We start from the raw sequence: 19,824 nt of genomic DNA, 5'->3' as shown, positions 1-19,824 counted from the left end.
GGCAATTACACCAGCTCAACTTTTATCAAGAAAAAGACCCCAAATCTTCAATTCCAGGAAGTATGAATTAAAAAAAAAACATGTTCAAGGACAGCAATAGGTAGCCCCAAAATAACAATTCCAATCATGTTTATATGGCATATTTCAAATATTCAAAGCATTTTTGTGATCTTCACAGAGCTCGTATCATCTCCACTATAGCAGATTGAGACTGAAAATATATAGTTTGTAACAAGAGCGAGCTTTTAAATGTACACTTCCTTACCCTCAGCTCACTTTTTTAAACCACCACACTAAACCAGCATGAAACGGGTTGGAGTTCTTGCCTGTTTTCCCCCTTTATTAAGTGTTGTTCTTGACAATAGCATGATATTGTGGTCAGAGCATCACACTAGGGTGTAAATTGCACGGAGCTTTTATTCCAGTCCCAGGTTGATTCAGTCCCTGCCATCTACTCAGAATGTGATTTCCGTTTTGATTTTGGGTGATTTAAATTTTCCTTTTGCAACAAGCAGGATTGATCCGGAGTGACCCTACCTTTATTGTGCGATATCTTAGAGTGCTTTTAACCCTCAATATTTTAATATTCGGATTGAGAAAGCAGGCTGTTTTGAATCTGGGCTCTCCTCTGGTAGAGAACCCCTGATTGGCCAAAGGTGCTCATGTGACAAGCTTGCCTTAAAGGACAAACCCCTAATTTCTCTCAACTTCTGTTGGTCTTGGATTTTTTTCTCCCTCCTCTGCCTTCTTCGATTCTCTTCCCCCCCCCCCCCGCTCAAGAAAAGAAAGTGGCTGTTCTTGGCTCCCCCCCTCTTCTGAACTACCCTAACCAGAACACTTTTCTGTTTCAATGGGAAGGGAGAAAAGGAAGACCAGAGTTCAAATAGATCTGAATTCAACAGGACAATGACAATGGAATAAACAAAGTAAGTGCAGACTCTGCCTAGGTCTGGAAAGAGACGCAAGGTTACATCTCTGGAATGCTGGGTGACCCCAGAGCCAACCATTCTCTCTCAGCCTAATCGATCTTGCAGGGTTCAGGAGGGGAGAACTGTGCATGATACTCTGAGATCCTTAAAGAAAGGTTGGGATTCAAATAGCTCCAGTAAATATAAATCGGTAGAAGCAAATATATGAACAGAATACCCTGTCACCTTGGTCCACTAGATGGCAATGTAAGAATTTACTGGAATATCAAAACAAGTTAAAGGGGAAACCTGTAAAACATATCCTTTTGTAGTTCGTGGGAAATAATGTATCATGAATGTTTATTTTCTCGGAGTCCAGCCTACCTCCAGAGTTGTTAGGGCTCCAATTTGGGTTGAGAAACTACTGGAGATGACGGGGGTAGAGCTAGGGGTTTGGGGGGGGGGGGAAGAATCCCAGCAAGGTATAACACCATTGAGTTCACCTTCCAAAGCAGCCATTTCCTGCTAGCCAGAGATAAGTTGTAATTCTAAAAGATTCCAGTCCCCACCTGGAGGTTGGCGGTCCTGGGGTGGTTTTAAGGATTAACATGATGGAGGGGAGAAAACAGGATTCAGGAACTCAAAAGTAGAGCTGCAAAACAATATTAAAAAATCATTACAAATGTTTATTAAACAAAGTGCACCAATAATGTATTAAAAACAAAGTAAAAACAACGCCTATCTAACTGCACGTGGCAGAACAGACCAAATGCATTTCGACCCACAGGGGTCTTCCTCAGTGGTCAATATATTATGTGAAATGCTCTCTTATATAAGAACAAAACCTGAATGCTTGCTGGGTGGCAAAGAAAAATCCTGAAAAAATTGATGTTTAAGACATGTTAGAATGAGCATGTATTTTTAAGGGGAAGTCTAATTTTATTTATTTATTTATTTGATTTTCATAAACATGGTGGTAACTTACTCTTTGGTGTAGCTCCAACTAACTTGGCCACATCAGTGAATACTTAAATCCACAGACTGGGGCCACGTAAACAGAAGGAACATTTTCCTATAGACTTGAAGCAAGGTGCTATTTGTAGGGTTTATTGTGTTGCTTATTAATTGTAATGTTTTTAAGTGTGATCTGTAACCTGCCTTGAGGCAGGAGAAAAGGCAGAATACAAGTGTTTAAATATAAATAAATTTAAATATAAATGAATAATTCTTGTAAAATCTACCTTAAAATGCTGTTCCAGTGCTTTCACCCAACACTTCTGGGAGCGATAGAAGGTGCAGAGCATCTGTCAAACGTACAGCAAGAAGAGATGTGCAGATATTATGCTGTGTGAGATCGTCCTGTTTCAGAATGTATCTCTAGATTGATTCCACAGCAGTCTACAAAAGTCAGTGGCAACATGTCTGAAGAATAAATTATTTCAGGTCCGCAGTTTTATTGACAGCCCAGCTGACAACAGCTACAATGGAAGTTATTATAGAATATAGCGGAATCCTAAGCAGAATTACATCTTTCTATGCTAACGGACTTCAACAAATTTGAAAAGGATGTAATGCTTAGAATTGCATAATTATCCTTTTATATGCAAATTTGCAGCCTACTTACTTAGAAGCAAGACCCACTGACTTTAAACATGTTTACTGTCCAGAGCTATATTTCAAACATAGCTTCATATATTTGATTCTTTCAGATGACGCAAGGTCATTTTATGACGCACTCAAATGTTACCTTGATTTGTACCGAAGGCAGCTGGTGTAATTTGAAAGCGATCTAAGGGACACATCCCTTACGTCAACTCGGTGTCATGTTCTGGCAGCTACCTGTGGCATTTTCACCAGCTGGGACATTTCATATGAATACCCTTATGCTGTAAGGAGTAGGCATGAATATGGAATATGAATACAGAAAGCAACAAAATATTATGTTTAATTGTATAACGTATACCATAGTCAAACAGGGCACCTGGGCTAACAGTGGTAAGGAGAAGTAGCAGATGAGAAGGGTGATCCATACTGTCAAAAGTAGGTAATTTGTGGTTTTTCACAGATGGAAATGTCATGCAAATCTGGCAGCATTCTCCTCTCTGGAACTTCAAGGTTCAGGTCAGTCACTACTTCTTAAAAGGACGTTTGCTAAAGAAAAACAGGCTGAAATCAGATTCTTTAGATGCAGATATGCAGCAATAATTTCCTCCTGCATTGCAATACCCTGCTGGCTGGCTAGTGTGGGTTTTGTAAATGCACTGCCTCTTTTGGAAAAAACAAGGTACGTTTGTTGGCTGACAACAACTTTAATCATCATTGTTGAGTTTGGAATTGGTATTACTTGGGTTGAAAAACAAAATCAGCAGCACTGGGTTTCCACACACACACCCCTTTGACCTTCTGTTCTACACAGAGGTGGCACCATTTGGCTCAGGGCCAATGGTTCAAGATCAGTATCACCCTTATCGCATTTAAGAGACCTTTCCCATTAGTTACATCTCATTACATAACCAGATTCTCTAGTCACTTTCGTTCCGTTCCATCTAGAAATTCCAGTGGCTAGGAAAGTTGGTGATGATGACTCGATCTACCCGAATTTATTTATTATTAAAAGATTTATATCCCGCTAGGGTTGCCAAACTCTGGATCTGGAAAGACCTGGAGAGGGTGAAGCCTGGGAGAGTCAGGTTAGAAAGGGAAGGAACTATGGAAGGAACAATACCAGGCAGTCCATCTTCCAAAGCAGCCATTTTCTCCAAGATAAATGAAGCAGAAGTTTTGAACAAATAAATAAGCAATTTATGCAGTCTGGCAATCAGCTGTAATTCCAGGAGTGCTTCATCCCCAGCCCCACCCATTCCCTCTTGGCTCAAGGCTAATGCATGGAGCAACCTTAGCAGGTCTGCTCAGAAGTCAGTTCAATTTCATTCAATAAGGCTTACTCCCAGGAAAGTGTTTGTTAGGACTGCATCCCTTTTTTGGATCCCGCACTGACATTCTGTTGAAAGAGCTGATTCCCTACCATGTTCAACACACATGGTCCGGAAACCACTGTAGAAGAGTTTCATTGTTCTTAGATCAGAATTCCTTCCTCACAATATTTAATTGCAAGGACAAAAGAAGGCAGAAGCAGAAATCACAAAAACTGGTTGTTGGCTTGTTTGTAACTTTGCCTGAAATGAATACTTCGCTGTGAAGACAGGACAAGTTAAGAGAACAGATAAACATCTGAAAATACAAGATGGAGAAAATTTAGTCGGCATCAGCTTTGCAGCACTTTTTGGTGTACGTAGCCCATGTAACAAGTCAGTGAGGTAGATGCAGTTGAGAGAGCTCCTGCCATGCCCAGAAAGCATCACCACTGAGAAATTTACTTTTATACAATTGCTATAGCTAAGGATGCCAGACTCCAGGTGGGACTTGGGAATCTTCTGTAGACCAGAATTCTTCTCTAGACCAGAAGTCAGTTCCCCTGAAGAAACAGCTCTTCTCTAGACCAGAAGTCAGTTCCCCTGAAGAAAATGCCTGTTTTAGAAGACGGATTCTATAGCATTGACCCCACTGATGTCCATATGTCCCCCAAGCTCTACTCCCAAATCTCCAGAAGTTTCCCAACCTGGACCTGGCAACCTTATCCCTCCATTCCCTGCCAGTGGCCAAGGGGTCCTTGTAACCCTAGCTGTAGCCTATGACAGTCAGGCTTTCAGTTAACTTCCAGCTGTTCATTGGCATGGCTTTTAAAAGCCAGACAGCTGCACTGTCACTAAAAGAAAGGTCTGTTGAATCCCATGTACCAGCCCAACCAGAAGTCCGCATGAGCTGTCTGAGAACTACATCTGTTAAGAGACTGAATTTTGATGCCTTGTTATGAGTATTTCCCTCCCTCACCCTCTTCTAATGTTCTATACATGAACCCAACGATAATTTAGGTTTTACTTCCTTGGCACACTTCCTTCCTTAATAAGGTTCCTCTTTAAACCACAGCTGTTTCTAACAGAAATATTTTGTTGCATTTCTGCTAGTTGCCTGGCTGTTTTTCAAGCGTCTGGAGACAAAATAAATTGCAGGTGCAGGTGGGACCACTAGAGGCTCTCTCGGATGGGAAAGGAAATTCTTCTCTCTCAACCTCACCTTCTCCACAGCCACCCTAGAGCTACCTCCGTTTTTTCACAAGAAACAGATGAGAAGAAAAGCAATTTCTACAAATTTCTACAAATGTCTCTTGGGAATCTGTTCCATAAATCAAGTGAAGCACAGAAAATGTGCGTTTGTTACATTTAATAGCTTATAAAATTATTCCATTAGAAAAACAAGTCACCCTGGCAGAGAAGTTCAGACTCAGTGCTGCTGTTTCAAAAATAACATGGGCAATTAAAAAAGGAAAACAAAAAATCTTTCACTGCTGAACAACAGAGAATAGGACAAGGTTTGCCACTTAAAATCCTTTAAAGTTTAAACTCTCTGAACCCACTGTTTGCACAACAAGAGTGTAATATACGATGGTTATCTGTGACTCATTTGCTTCTAAAACTTTCAGCAAGTCCACAGTTGGTGGTAATTTACACCTACACCCAGCCCTAATATCTACTAGGCTAATGAAATACATTTAATTCTTTGAAATGTACCTTTACTACCCTACCATTTCAACAAGACAATGGGGAAGAAGGAAGTGAGATTCTAACAGAAGGCTCTGCCTTGATTTCTGCACATTTGTTGCAGTGTATATACTGAGCCTACACACATGCATGACTACAGCTGCATTCACAATTTGGTTTTCAGTCACTGAGATGCCTTGTGCCCGTAACCTGAAGAAGGCAGTAAGGGAGCTAATCCTGCACTCCAAAACATGCATTCCCCCCCCCCTCCCCAAGTAGGAACATCTGAAAACGATCTGAAGGTATTGGCCATACCTTTAGTAGGAACACATGTAACTTTAAGAACAAATGAGTAGAGAACCATCAGAGGTCAGAAGAATTTTGGTAGTGCTTCATCATATCTAATCAACAATTCAATGTGTTTTATGTCAAAATGCTGCAACTTATGGTCGATTCCGCATGGGCAGAAAAGGCCGAGAAGTTCATATGGAAGTAAGGCTAATTCCTGCTTCCACATGATGCAGCAGTTGGGCAGGCCCCCTCCAGGGCCCGCTGTGGATCAGGCCCTCAATTGGCCCAGCCTAAGGAAACATGGGAGAATCTGCTGCAGGGGCCAACAGGGGCTGTCCTGCAGCAAGCCCATGCAGACAGGGAAGAGCCTTCCTGACACAGCTTTTCCATGCCCTGTGTGGGCAAAGATGCCCTGGTCGGCTTTGCAGCGCTTTGCCACACTGCAGGCAGACCGGGGCCAGCCCCAACTCACACAGCGGAACTAATCTGCCACTGCTTTCTTTCCTGGGGAAACACTATGGAGCACGCCACCCTGCAGCAACACACTGCTGGCAGCCTGGCACAGCTGCCACCATGCGGAATCGACCTTTGAAACCTTTTCTATACCATTAAATTCTGTATACTGAAGATAGTGAACCAGCACTACATTAACAGTGTAATACATTGTACAATTACCCCCCAATCTGTGTTGATTTCAATTGCCCTAGATTGGAATGACTGCACTGGATTACACTGCACCACCCTAAGACTTTACAGAATTGCATCAATCTATATAACTAGCTTTTTGGTTCATGCCTCTGCTGGGTGGGCAGCTGATGCAGGTGAGAGGGTGTTTCAAACCAGATGGGCTGTGAATTAGCAAGAACTAAATGCGAAGCACCATCCTAAGCAGAGCTGTTGCTGCTGTTGTTGTTATTATTATAACTTTTATTCTGCCCTTTCCTCAGCAGACTCAGGGCCGATCACAAACTAATTAAAAACACAGTCTAAATTCTGACTTACCCTAAAATTTCTATTATGATTTAAATTTCAAGACTGCCCATAAAATTCCAGTCATGGTATAAGCCTCCATAGGGGGTACAGTCTAGCAATGCAGGCCTTCTAAGCCGTGGCATTTCTCCTAAAGCCCCTAATGCTGGAGTCACAGAAGGTCCCTCATTGCCTGGCTTAAAGGTCATTTTCAAATCCATCCTAACCTTCTCCCCTTCATCTGGTTCATCATTATCTCCCTGACAACTGGCACCTCTTACTTTTGGCAACCGGCTTAAGTTTGCCACACTGTTGGGCACCTTTTATTCATATTGGACTTTCAGTGAACTTCATAAAGTCATAAAGAAGTTTGCAGGCACAAATGTACAGAGAATTATACTCAAGTCTATTTAGCAGGGCTTAACACCAGGAACGTACCCATGGCTGGTGGCCCCCAGGGATGTTATATGTTCACTTCATGTGGGTGCATGTATGATTTTTTTGTCTTATTTTCTTTTAGGTTATTCGCAGGGAGTACTGCCATGGTGCTTGAGAGCACAGATTTGATAGCACCTATTGGAAGTGGGAAGGGTGTTGCTGATGGGGCATTTTGCAGAATCGTATTTTTAGTCTGTTTGAGCTCATCCTGGCCATCTCATGCCATTTGGCTTCATGCTGCTCTCCTCTAATGGCCCCGTTTATCTGTTTACACTTTGCAGAGATTCATCCTGCTTGACTGAAGCCAAGCTGCCTAAGAGGTAGCTGCATCCATCCCTGTTTATCTTATCTATGTTTGTGAAAGGTCAAAAGTCAAACAGCACCGAAGGAGCCAATGGTGTTAAAAGCTCACCTCAAAAAGAGGAATATCTCTTCTTTGCTTTAAGCTTAATTTGCTGTAAGATTGATTTAATTATGCTTGCAAGTTGCTGCATTGTCCCCCAGCACTGTAAGCCTGCTTTATTGTCAGCACTATGAAGTGTTTTAGTGCAGGGTTCTGTGTTGATTGCACTGAAAAACATCTTTTTCTTGCTTTAAATTGTAACCGACCTTAAGTCTGAGCAAGGAAGGCAGAATATAAATGAAGCAGATAAATACATAAATTTACTGTGACAAAAGCAGACACAATTTGAAATAGACTGAGGATTTTATTTGGGGAGAAAAGGTGGCACCAAAATGTTTTTAAAATAAATACTTCTGTATTCACTATTTATGTATTAAAAAATATCTTGACACTCTGGTCAACATTGGTTTGGTGTAGTACAGGCAGTATCCTGTGTACTGGGAAATCTACCCTGGTTGGCTTCCTATCAGCAAGAATCCTATCATGACTGCTTATTACAATATAGTAGGCATGCAGATTTGTCCTGAGATGGCAGTTCTGGCTGGGATGGATGAAATTAATATAGGGTGATGGGGGCGTTATCAGAGGTCCTGTCTTCTCTGCTTGTTTTTATATCCTATATTCAAAAGTTGGCAAAGGTCATTGTAGTCAACGTAGCAGCTTCAACTCCAGAGGTTTTGCTGATGTCTTATCATTGTGATCTTGCAAGGCTAGTTCTTTTTTCAGACTCTACAGGCATAGCTGTCAGTACAGCAACCCATGCCATTTGGTCATTCGTTACCATGGCTATAGAGGCAGAATGGAAAGTTAAAACAACACTGGAACAAGCCAAGCGGTGTAGCCCCTGTGTAGCATTGCCACCTGAGGCTAACAACTAGAGGAGCAACTCACCAGGAGGGGGGAGGGGGCTTGCCACAGTGACCTGTTAGTGCTGTCACTGTGTCACCAGTGACGTCCCAGCATTCTCCCCAAAACTATGATTTAACCACAGTTCAAGGTCAATGCAAGAGCCTCTTGTAGTGCAGAGTGGTAAAGCAGAAGACATGCAGTCTAAAAGCTCTGCCCATGAGGCTGGGAGTTCAATCCCAGCAGCCGGCTCAAGGTTGACTCAGCCTTCCATCCTTCCGAGGTCGGTAAAATGAGTACCAAGGTGCTGCTGGGGGATAAACAGTAATGACTGGGGAAGGCACTGGCAAGCCGCCCCATATTGAATCTGCCATGAAAACGCTAGAGGGCGTCACCCCAAGGGTCAGACATGACCCGGTGCTTGCACAGGGGATACCTTTACCTTTAAAGGTCAATGCATCACTTCTAGGTTGTGCTGGAAGTGTTGTAATGGCATCAGGATGCTGCTGACACCTCCTCCCACCCGTTTCTTCTGCTGCTAGGTTGAGTGATAGTCAGAAGCAGGAGACCTGGACAGCCATAACATTTTTTTAACATAATATGGACAGCCATAACATTTTTTTAGCCATAAATGCAAACTGAAGGGGGGGGGGAAATCACAGTACCTCATAGCTGAATTATGTACCTGATGTTCAGGGGAAGAGAAACAAGGGTTAAAAATTAAGTATGCATTCAGCTTTTTTTTCTTAACCATTATTAGCACAGGAAACAACTTGGCTTTCCCATTTACACAATCTGATTGCTTTTGCATTAACCTTTTCCGTCACTGAGATTAATTTAGTTGGAAAATTAATATCCGCAAACAAATGAGTTATTTTTAAAAATTCAGTATGCAATGCAAAAAGGAAAAGAAAACCAGAAATAGCTCAGTAAAATTATTAATGAAAGTATACTGTCTGGATACTCAAGGATAATTTTCACTCTCGTTTGATCAGATCACATTTTTAATCTTTCAAATAAAGGAAGCATTAGTAGCCATACTGCTAGCGTTGTCCAAAACCACAGTAATGATTGCACATAAGCAAGCCCATTTAGCTTCCAGACCGGCAGCGTCAGCAGAGATGGAAAGACTAAATTATGCTCACTCTTCAGTGTGCTTCAAAGAGCAAAGTACACAACTGAGATCAGAAAATCAAAGTCTTTTTGCCTATGCTGTTACATTTGCAACCTTTGGTCAAGCTAAATAATGCTGCAGCACTCATGTTCAAATCATTAGTACAGAACCAAAAGCCTCAGCATATTTGTCTATGGATCAGAAGATGGAAACCTGAGTATTCACTTTCTAAAACGTGCTGGAGTTACTTTGGCTAAATTAGTTGCTGTCCCCAACTGCAAACACTTATGAGCTGGCTTTAGCCCACTTGCCAAAATGTCTGATTCCCCTTACTATTTGTGATTATTCATTAGGGTAAGTCTTGCAGTTCTGCTGCTGGCTCTGCCAATACTTTCAGTGAAGGCACAGACTTCTCAGCAGGAATACATCACCTTGGGGGGTGGGGTGGGGGGGTTAGTGTTGCAAAGCCCTGCACAAGAAATTCCAGGAGAGTCAGAGGCAAAGCTCATGGGGGGGGGGGGGAGTTGAGAAAGGGAGCTCAGGCAAGATGTGATGATATAAAGCCTCCCTCTGGAGTTGCTGTTTCCCCCCCAACGGAATTGAGCAACAAAATACAGAGGGCAAAAACTGAAAAGTGGACTTAGAAGATTGGATCCAGACCGATTCCGAAGTCCACCCATACTACAGCCCTTTTTCCTTATGGCTTTTCTACATGCAGGTCCAATGTTTCTAAGAATAGCTTTTTTGAGTGGTCAGAGAGGATGCCTCCTTTTTTCACCAGGAGAAAACTTGATTGGATCCAAACATAGACTTCATCCACCAGTAGGTTTGCCCAACTATGTGGACAAACATAGTTAGAGAAAAAGAGAGTCAATGGGATGCTATTTACCAGCTGATGTTACTTACCCCCCTGCCACAGTAATCTTCCCCAGCCCTTCCATACATTAAGCCTCTGTTAAAGGGGCAAGACATTTTTCTCTGGGTTATTGGCAACTCTGTTTGATGTAAACCGCCCTGAGCCTTTGGGGAGGGCAGTATATAAATGTAATAAATAAATGAATAAATAAACAAACTATATCCACCAAATGTACATATCCCAGGCTGAATAAATATAACCATTTATGATTTGCAACCTCCACAGATGCACTTCTGACCAAAGTCCCAGCCATCATCTTCTTTGTCTTACTGATAGCTCTCTGTGCAAAGTAAATACCTATTATATCATGTAGGGTTGCCAAATTCCATGATGGCCTTTAACAGCCTTTTGACAGGCAAATATTAAGGGAAAGTTGCATCTTTTAAATTTTTACTGCTCGTTCAACAGTTGCACATGATGTTCTATCCCACCTTTTCAACTTCAGACATCCTCAAGGTAGCTAAAAGCAACATAAAAAAGGATTCATTTAGTAACCTCCTCAAATGCACTGTTAAATGCCAATAGCAATAAAACCTTCGGGAGTCAATTCTGTGCAGATTACCTTACAAGTAAAAGCCATCATTAGCTTTGAACATCTCTAAACATAGTTTTAGAATAGGAAGATATAGAAAGCATATTGTTCTGAGCTCTAGTTTGAGAATATGGAAGGAATATTTTGGGGGAAATGTAAACAACAGTTCATCCTTTATAAAAAGACTTTGACATACATGAAACAGAGAGTGTTGCACTCCTTAATGAAATGCTCACTCACTGAGCTCAATATAAACTATTTCCTATGAATTGTAAGAATCCATACACTGAAACACACATATGACTTCTGAATTTAAACAGAGCACAGAGTTCATGGGTTAATAAAAAATATTTTGCATGTGTTAATTTTTAAATGCCCTGTACAGCTTAACTCAAAGTCTAGGTAATTCTCAGTTCTGCCAATTGACCTAACTTGTGACCACTTGATTCCCACATGTTGGAAAGATCTATTTAATAGTATGACTTGAGAGGAGTTGGTTGGTTGGGTTTTCTTAATCACCAATCAAGCTGTTGAGTATGAGTGGTCTAATATTAGCCTGCAAGTACTGTAATAATCAACCCACTGACGTTGTCTGAGTCTAGGAGAAGGTTCATCTCAGATTAAATGAAAGGACACTTGAACATCTCATGGGTTCAGAATGTATAAAAACAAATGGTTCTAAATTGTCAATTAATAAATGCAGATTGGAGATGAGCAAAAGCAACTTTATAGCCTGCGACTAGGGATTAATTGAGCCAGAACTCAGGCTGAATGCTGGATGTCCATATCACAGTATATTTTCATCTCTAGATATGACACTCCAGTTCCTAACATTTTATTGCACTTCAGGGTAAACAGGATACAATTTAGGATTATGCAGATGAAGAAGTGAGTCTATAAAACTATAGAGATCATTTTCCCTGGAGGAAATGGCTGCTTTGGAGGATTATGCCCCACTGAGTTCCCTCCCCATACCCCACCCTCCCCTGGCTCCATCCCCAAATGTTAATTTATGGTTTTATTTATGATGACATTTTGTGAGCTGCTCAGAACCCTTGGGGAAGGGTGTCTAATAAATTGAAAAATAATTTTCAATCCATAAAAGAATCAGTTAGAGAATGTCATGACTCTATGTAAATAAATTGCACACCTCAAGACATGCAAATTCTCTTTCCACATGTCATCAATGATGGGCATTTTCTATTTGCCCATAAAATACCTGTTAGAAAAAGAAGAGTTGGTTCTTATATGCTGTTTTTCTCTACCCGAAGAGCAGCTTACAGTCGCCTTCCCTTTCCTCTCCCCACAACAGATACCCTGTGAGGTGGGTGAGGCTGAGAGAGCCCTGATATCACTGCTCGGTCAGAACAGTTTTATCAGTGCCGTGGCGAGCCCAAGGTCACCCAGCTGGTTGCATGTGGGAGAGTGCGGAATCAAAGCCAGCTCACCGGATTAGAAGTCCACACTCCTAACCACTACACCAAGCTGGTTCTCTCTCTTACCACTCTTGAAACAGGAATCTGTCCTGCCCCGAAAGAGCAAAACAGCCACTGAGTTGAACCGATGGGAGTTCTGCTCCAGCATCAGTCGCCTATCAGAGGGGTGATGGAATACTCAAAGGAGGCACAGTGAGAGTTAATTCAGATCTACCTCAGGGAGAGTGCTGTCATAGCTCAGGTCTGGCTCAGCAAAAGAACAGGTGATTTGAAGGGAATTCTGCCTGATAACATGGCCAGAATAGTCTAGTCATTTAGTTTGTACCCCACCTTTGTCCTCAATTTATTACATTTCTATACTGCCATCCCCTATTGCTCAGGGATAAAACGGGGACTCAAGGTGGCTTGTGTCATTTATAGATATTTCCACGCTGTTTTATGACACTGACTTGTTTCTAATGACTTGTTCTGGTTTTATATTGATGTTTTGTGGTGATTCTATTTGTAGACTACCTTAAAAAGGACTCTGTAAAGGCAGCATTTTTAAAAATCACCTAAATAAAGTTATGCTAACATGCATAAAACAATAGAGCAAAGATAGTTAACATTGAGCAATCCCACGTGGGATTAAGGAGCAGGTTTTTACATCAGAGCATGTGGTTTCCAAGGAGATTCACTTTCAAGATCACCTGGATCAAGCGTGCTCATATTCTGCAGCATGCATCTACGGAGGTCATCTACTAAACCTTGTTGAGAGGCTTTCACTCCAAGAGGGTTAGCGATTTCCATGCCAGGCTTCACAGCACCCGTGCTTGTTAGGCGGACTGCCCTCAGCATTTCTGCAGAACAACCTTAAAATGTGAAGATAAAGTTTCATCCGCAGGATTCATGAAAAATGACGGAAACAGCAAAGACTTGCTTGGTTAAGGTCATGGAGTTGTGTTTCCTTGTCAGTAAAAGTGCTTAGCTTTTAAGACACTGTATATAAATAACAGTCTTAAGGAACTCTAATATACAAACAGAACCTTTATTTTGTCTAGCAACCTTAACCAATCCCCTTTTCTCCCAATTTATGGCTATTAAGAGTACATGGGGAAAAGGAAAAAGGCTGGAATTATTGGTCATATTTTCCTTATGATATAGTCAACAGAAAGGTCTCTGTAACAGGCTTTGATAATCACACTCTTCACAGTTCATTATTTTAACGTACCACTTCACAGGTCGCTAAACCAAACCAAACTGCTACTCAGCAAGAGTGAATTGGTGCTTTTCCTATATAATTTTGTATGTTCTCAGTGCATCTCCTCTACTTTAAGGTCCTTAGGTGCTTGGCACATAATTTGAAAAGTGGCAAAAGACTGAAATTATTTGACTCTCTCATTCTTTTTTGGTCAGTACATAATACTTATTTAGAAATGGTCAAGCATATTTGACAATTGTGCTAGCTAATTTTATACACACACACACACACTATCTAGGATTCTATATTCTCTCATCTCTATATATGCTAGGATAGTATTTTCTACATTGTATTTGGCCCAAACATTTCATTTATACTTCATTTTCAGAAGTGGCAAGAAAACACACATACTGCAAAACCTGCGCCTGGGTCCAGACTAAAGTAGCAATTTCCACCAATCTCTTCCCCTCCTCCCCTTCCCCTGGACTGGTTTACAGATTATTTTCAATTTCACTCCGAAAATGGCTCCTGTTCCAGCATTATGAAGAACTTTCATGTTCCAAACATTGAAGAATGTTGAGAGAACTCAATCACTGACAAAAAGTTAGATATTTATATCATAGCATCATCAGATGATCAGCCTTTTGTGTAGTGGAGTAAACAACAAACACTCAAGTTTGCTTGGCTGAAAGCTTCCTAATTAACTGTAACTGCAGGTCAGGTAACTTGGCCATTACATTAAGGAATAATACTACCTAAGTAAGCGGATCCTGGAATACTATGCCAGAATCATCCTAGCCTCATTCAGCAGATTCATAGTTCTTGCACGCCTGCAGGCTGCATGCCGGGAGAAGAAGAGAAACACTGAGTCCCTCCCACTCTCCTGCTGACTTCGAGGCCTACTGGGATAGACTCTGTGGTACACAACACCATCCCTCCCAGACAGAATATTCAGCCAGCCAGATTAGACAATTTCACTGCTGCTGTGGTCTTTCCCTTGATTCAACTGCAATCTTAGCAGAGACCACCTCTTCCACAGGTAACTCTGTAATACAGTCACCACTTCCTTGCAATATGCCATAACTTTGTAACCAAGCCAATGAGACATGGGGATAAGAAACGGAACAGAATGTATAAAAGGAAGAGTTTATCTTCACTGCATTGAAAAAAATTGGGTTTTGTCTGATTGTACAGGGACTTTTTCTTCCTTCTGCTCGCAAAATAAATGTTAACCCTTTTGCTTTTCCATTTCACCAGGCAGGGAACACGCCTTTTGCATGGAACATCACAAAGAGTGCTTTATTTATTTATCGATTTCTAGACTGCCACTCCTGGCAACAGCCATCTTGTGGTGGTTACAAAATATAAAACCAATAAAAGAACAGATAAAACCACATAATACCCTTATATAAATTGATGGCGGCATAATCAGTTCCTTACCCTTCCTAAATCCCAACCCTGCTGTTCCTAGCCTTTGGGCCTTATATAGATGACCTGGAGTTTGGTTATTCCGGTCCAAGATGGCATCTGCCTCAGGAGAAAGGAACATTCCAGGCTTTCAAACAAATAGGTGTTAGGGTATGCTGTATTTGAAAATTCACTAGTTAAACTTTCTATGCTCTGAAAGTCTTAGTACATGTGGGAACTCCCAGAATTTTGTGGACAGACACTATATACTCCTTGAACACTGATTCCCAAGGGCATGAAGCATTTTCTTCCCAGCAGGCTTTTATTTATTTATTTAGATTTTTATACCACCCTTCCCTACAGCTCTGGGCAGTTTACATAAAACATTTTGGAACACTTACATAGAACACTATCAATATCAATATAACAATAACAATAACATACCAACTAGAACTAGAACAGTATTTCAACCATAACTTTGACACTTCCTTGGTAGGTTCCGACCTCTCAGTCTGGGGGGGGGGGCTGTAGATGTTATGGGTCAGTCGGCCTCAGCAAATGCCTGGTGGAAGAGCATTAGAACAAAGTTTGAGTCCAGTTGCATCTTTTAATCCAACATAGTTTTATTCAAACCGCAAGTGGTCATGTGCACACACTTCCTCAAACACAACGAAATGGGAATTACCAGTCCACATATATAGGCAGAGGGTGAGCAATAACTGTTATGAGTTAGAATTAGGGTTGCCAACCTTCAAGTAAGGCCTAGATATCTCCCAGATCTACAACTGATCTCCAGCCTAGGGAGATCAGTTTGCATGCATAGAGAATGGATGCTACAGTATTATATGTCACTGAGGTCCACCTCATCACCAACTCCTGCCTTTCCCAAGCTTTACCCCCAAATCTACAGGAAATTTCTAGCCTGCTGTTGGAGGTATGCTTTTAAATACAGATCAAATGCTCCTTCAGCTCTTTGGTCATGTGAACACAAGCATGACACGTGTACTAAATACTAGTTAACCTGGTTTATGTGAATACAAGAACATTTTTTTTCTTCCTTTGGGTCTTGTGATGAAGACAAATGTATTTTTAAAGCAAAGGTATTTTAACACTATTCCAAACAAGACAAATAAACAAGTGTTTTACGAGTTGGAAAAATGCCCGGGGCCGTCTCTTGTTTGCAACAACCGGAGTCACCAAAATGTTATTCTTGAGCACTTTTTTCCATCTAGCCTGAACAGGGATTAATGCTGTAGGGAAGCAATCCAAGTACTGTACTGTCTGACTTCTGCGAAATATGAAGAGGATGTTGTGTAACGCCTTTGCAGCCAGCTGTGACCTTTCCCCTACTAAACTTCAGATGCAGAGGCACTGTAAAGTATCTCCAGGCTGCCACAGACCAAACTGAAAGACTTTGTTCATAGATCAGTGAACTTTCCCCTATTAAACTCTACTCTGATAATATGAATGCTAGATCAGCAGCAAGCTGACAAAGATTTTTCTAATTCATCATTATTTCTACCGTAGTAGGGACATTTGGATTAACTGCCTACGTCTCTAGTTGTGATTGTAAAGAGATTGGTTGCCCCCCCCCCGTAAGGTTCATTTTTCAAGGTCCCACCAAAAAAACATTGATTATGGACGTTCTGTTGGAATAATTTGAGCAGGGTACATTGGCTATGAAAAAATATTAAGAGCCCTAGCCAATGGGGATTTTCAAGGTAGATCTGCATAATCCTTTCTTCCTGAATTCTTTCCAAGTTTTAGTTGATCATTGCAAGGAAGGAAATTTATGTGTAAACAACTTCCCTCCTGCTGCCATTGGGTATAACCATTTGCAGAATAGCTGTGGGCAGATTGAATAAAATTTAACCACGTTAATCCAAACAGTGCTTGCTATCATAAAAGAAGTAGATGTTAATTTGTTCTTAACTTTTCCGTATGAGCCATTGTTCAGTCTTTTGGTTTAGAGATGCATTCTGTTACAGGAATGGCTTTGCTAACAGGGTGACAGCTGTCTTAAGTATCCAAAAAGAGGCTGAGTAAATTTAGCAAATGTTAGGAGAGAGTGGAAAAACAAAAGTAGTAAGATAAGCACGATAAGGCTTGTTACGACAGAGCTCAAGATAAAATGACATTAAGGCAGCCCTTGTTCATCTTCAAAATAAACATGCAGTTTGAGCAAGCATGTTTACTTAAAGTCTGACACTCCTACCATGTCCAGTGAAACTGAAGTCTCAGGCAAGGCAGTGTCTGCTTTACTCACTCATTCAATTAGGAGTTCACAGGACAACTTTTTCTTGAAATGATTAGTTTCTTATCCAGGTGTTCTGCTGATTTGTTGTGCAACCTTTTCTTTGTGTCACACTTCAGTGCTTAAGGTTAAAAAAATATTCTACTATCAGCAGAAACTTTGACTGAGAATTCTAGCTGGCCATTACATTCTTAGTTGTTCTTGGGACACCAAACATTCATATAGGTATAATTCCAGTATCTGAGCCTATATTCTCCACAGCCTTGGGCATTGGAATACAAGCATCCGTCCTATGTAGGGAAGGTGTCCCCCTTCAACTTGCAAAGACTGAGGAAGCAAATTTTTTAAAAAATAGCCATTCAGAGAAGAAAAGGAATTAGGATGAAAATGAGGAGGCTGTCCAAGAGTGGACTACAAATCCCTTTTACTGGGTACAATCCTGTCACAAATAGCCATTTTTTGTACTAGGCCACTGTGTAGGGCAGGGGTAGTCAAAACTGCAGTCCTCCAGATGTCCATGGACTACAATTCCCAGGAGCTCCTGGGAATTGTAGTCCATGGACATCTGGGAGGCCGCAGTTTGACTACCCCTGGTGTGGAAGAAAGACTGAAACTCCTTTTCCCCATGCCATAGTCCTGATTCAACGCAGGGCTCTGAATGCTTAGGAAGAACACTCACATTAAAAACTGTCTTATTATTTATTACATTTCTTACCCTACCCACCACTCTTGGCAAGCCGGTTCATGGCAGGTTACGACATAAAAAACCCGGAACAATAAAATTCCATTAAAACAGTACAAGCATTACAAAAAGCAGCAGGGTGGGAAAAAACCAATCCTTCCCCATACAGTACTCCTGCCACTGGGGCAGTGGATGGCTATGTCAAACCATCTTCACCCATGATGTTCTAGAAGGTGACGTAACTTCCTAAGGGGGAGCCCAACCAGATTTTCCTTCTGCACCAGCCTGAACCATAGACCTAGTGGAAGAGCTCCATCTAGTGTAGTGGTTAGGAGTCCGGACTTCTAATCTGGCATGCTGGGTTTGATTCTGCACTCCCCCACATGCAGCCAGCTGGGTGACCTTGGGCTCGCCACAGCACTGATAAAGCTGTTCTGACTGAGCAGTAATATCAGGGCTCTCTCAGCCTCACCTACTTCACATGGTATCTGTTGTGGGGAGAGGAAAGGAAAGGCGAATGTAAGCCACTTTGAGACTCCTTCGGGGAAAGAAAAGTGGCATATAAGAACCATCTTCCCTCCTTCCTTCCCAGGAGGCTGGATTGCCTGCCTCAAAGGGTGTCTGTTGTGGGGAGAGGAGAGGGAAGGCGACTGTAAGCCACTTTGAGACTCCTTCGGGTAGAGAAAAGCAGCATATAAGAACCAGCTCTTCTTCTTAATGGAATCCCCAATGGAGACAACTGGAAGTAAATTCAGGACTAAGAATTTCTTCATTCAACTCATAATTCACTTAAGGAATTAACTGCCATAACATTTGACAGACCTTCCCTTACACAGCTTTGAAAAAGGTTTGAAGAAATTCATCTAGCACCGATCAATTGCCCGCAGTAGCTTTTGGTGCCTCCAGGCTGGTTTGCGCCAGCAGTAGGAACACCTCCTGTACTCCAAAGTAAACAACGCAGCCCAGGACTCCCCCCTCCCCGGCCCTTGTGCCAAGACAATAATCGTTCCTCCTCCCCCACCCAGGGGTAGCCAAACTGCGGCCCTCCAGATGGCCATGAACTACAATTCCCATGAGCCCTGCCTGGTAATGCTGGCAGGGGCTCATGGGAATTGTAGTCCATGGACATCCGGAGGGCCGCAGTTTGGCTACTCCCTAGCCAAATCCACTATCCCAGCGACGGGCAACTGGCCACGTCCAGTGCAGGAAAGATCCAGCAAGCTCATGAGCCGCGCCGACCCCCCTCCGCCGACCCACCAGCGTTGGTGCTCAGCTATATTTAGGGTCTGGGCACGGGGAGCCGCTGTGGCTCTCCCAGGGCGAGGCCACCCACGCCGCAGCCTGCTCCTGCTCTCCCCCCTAAAGGGCGGCCGTGACGCGCCCACCGCCCCTCCGCCGCGTCCTTCCTATTCCTGGAAAAAGCAGCACAGCCAGCCCCGCCCGCAGGAATCACGGCCACTTGTTTATCCCCTTCGCCGCGCGGAGGCCCGCCCACGAATCCAGTGCGGAGACAGCCTTCCGATTGGCCGCGGCCGGGCGAGCGGCTTTTAATTAGCACAGCCAATGGGGAGCGGGGAGCGTTGGTTCCCTTCGCTGTGCGGGCTCGCGCGCGTCACGTGACGGTTTCTCGCCGCCGGGCACGGGGCGGTTGAATGGGAGTCGTTGGCCGTTGGCCCTGCGCCCTGGACGTGACAACGAGGGTACCGAAGTGGGCCGTTGGAAGGAAGGCGGAGGAGACACGCCCACTTCGCAGGCCTCCAGCATGCCCCCTCCTCTCCTCCTCCTGAACTATCCAGCCCCCCCCCCTCCGCCGCCTACACAGACGCCCAGGGGTCCCTTGAGTGGGGCGA

General features: G+C 42.7%; 1 long non-coding RNA gene across 8 annotated transcripts; it reads right to left on the bottom strand.

Moving 5' to 3' along the window:
• Positions 1-1,613: 1,613 nt before the first annotated feature.
• On the bottom strand, positions 1,614-19,812 carry LOC143821103 (uncharacterized). 8 transcript variants are annotated; one of them, XR_013225672.1, is made up of 7 exons: positions 19,232-19,812; positions 15,483-15,600; positions 13,141-13,302; positions 10,915-10,943; positions 9,119-9,138; positions 8,896-9,022; positions 1,614-3,059 (listed from the first exon to the last, which is right to left on the bottom strand). It is a non-coding gene; the product is annotated as an uncharacterized LOC143821103 (long non-coding RNA). The 8 variants fall into 8 exon arrangements; XR_013225673.1 differs by lacking the exon at positions 19,232-19,812 and adding an exon at positions 17,305-17,743; XR_013225675.1 differs by lacking the exon at positions 10,915-10,943 and having other exon boundaries at positions 19,232-19,521.
• Positions 19,813-19,824: the final 12 nt, after the last annotated feature.

This window comes from Paroedura picta, chromosome 11 (assembly GCF_049243985.1).
Source record: "Paroedura picta isolate Pp20150507F chromosome 11, Ppicta_v3.0, whole genome shotgun sequence".
Lineage (NCBI taxonomy): Eukaryota > Metazoa > Chordata > Lepidosauria > Squamata > Gekkonidae > Paroedura > Paroedura picta.
Note: the sequence above shows the minus strand (reverse complement) of the source record. Positions and strands in the feature narration are given on the sequence as shown.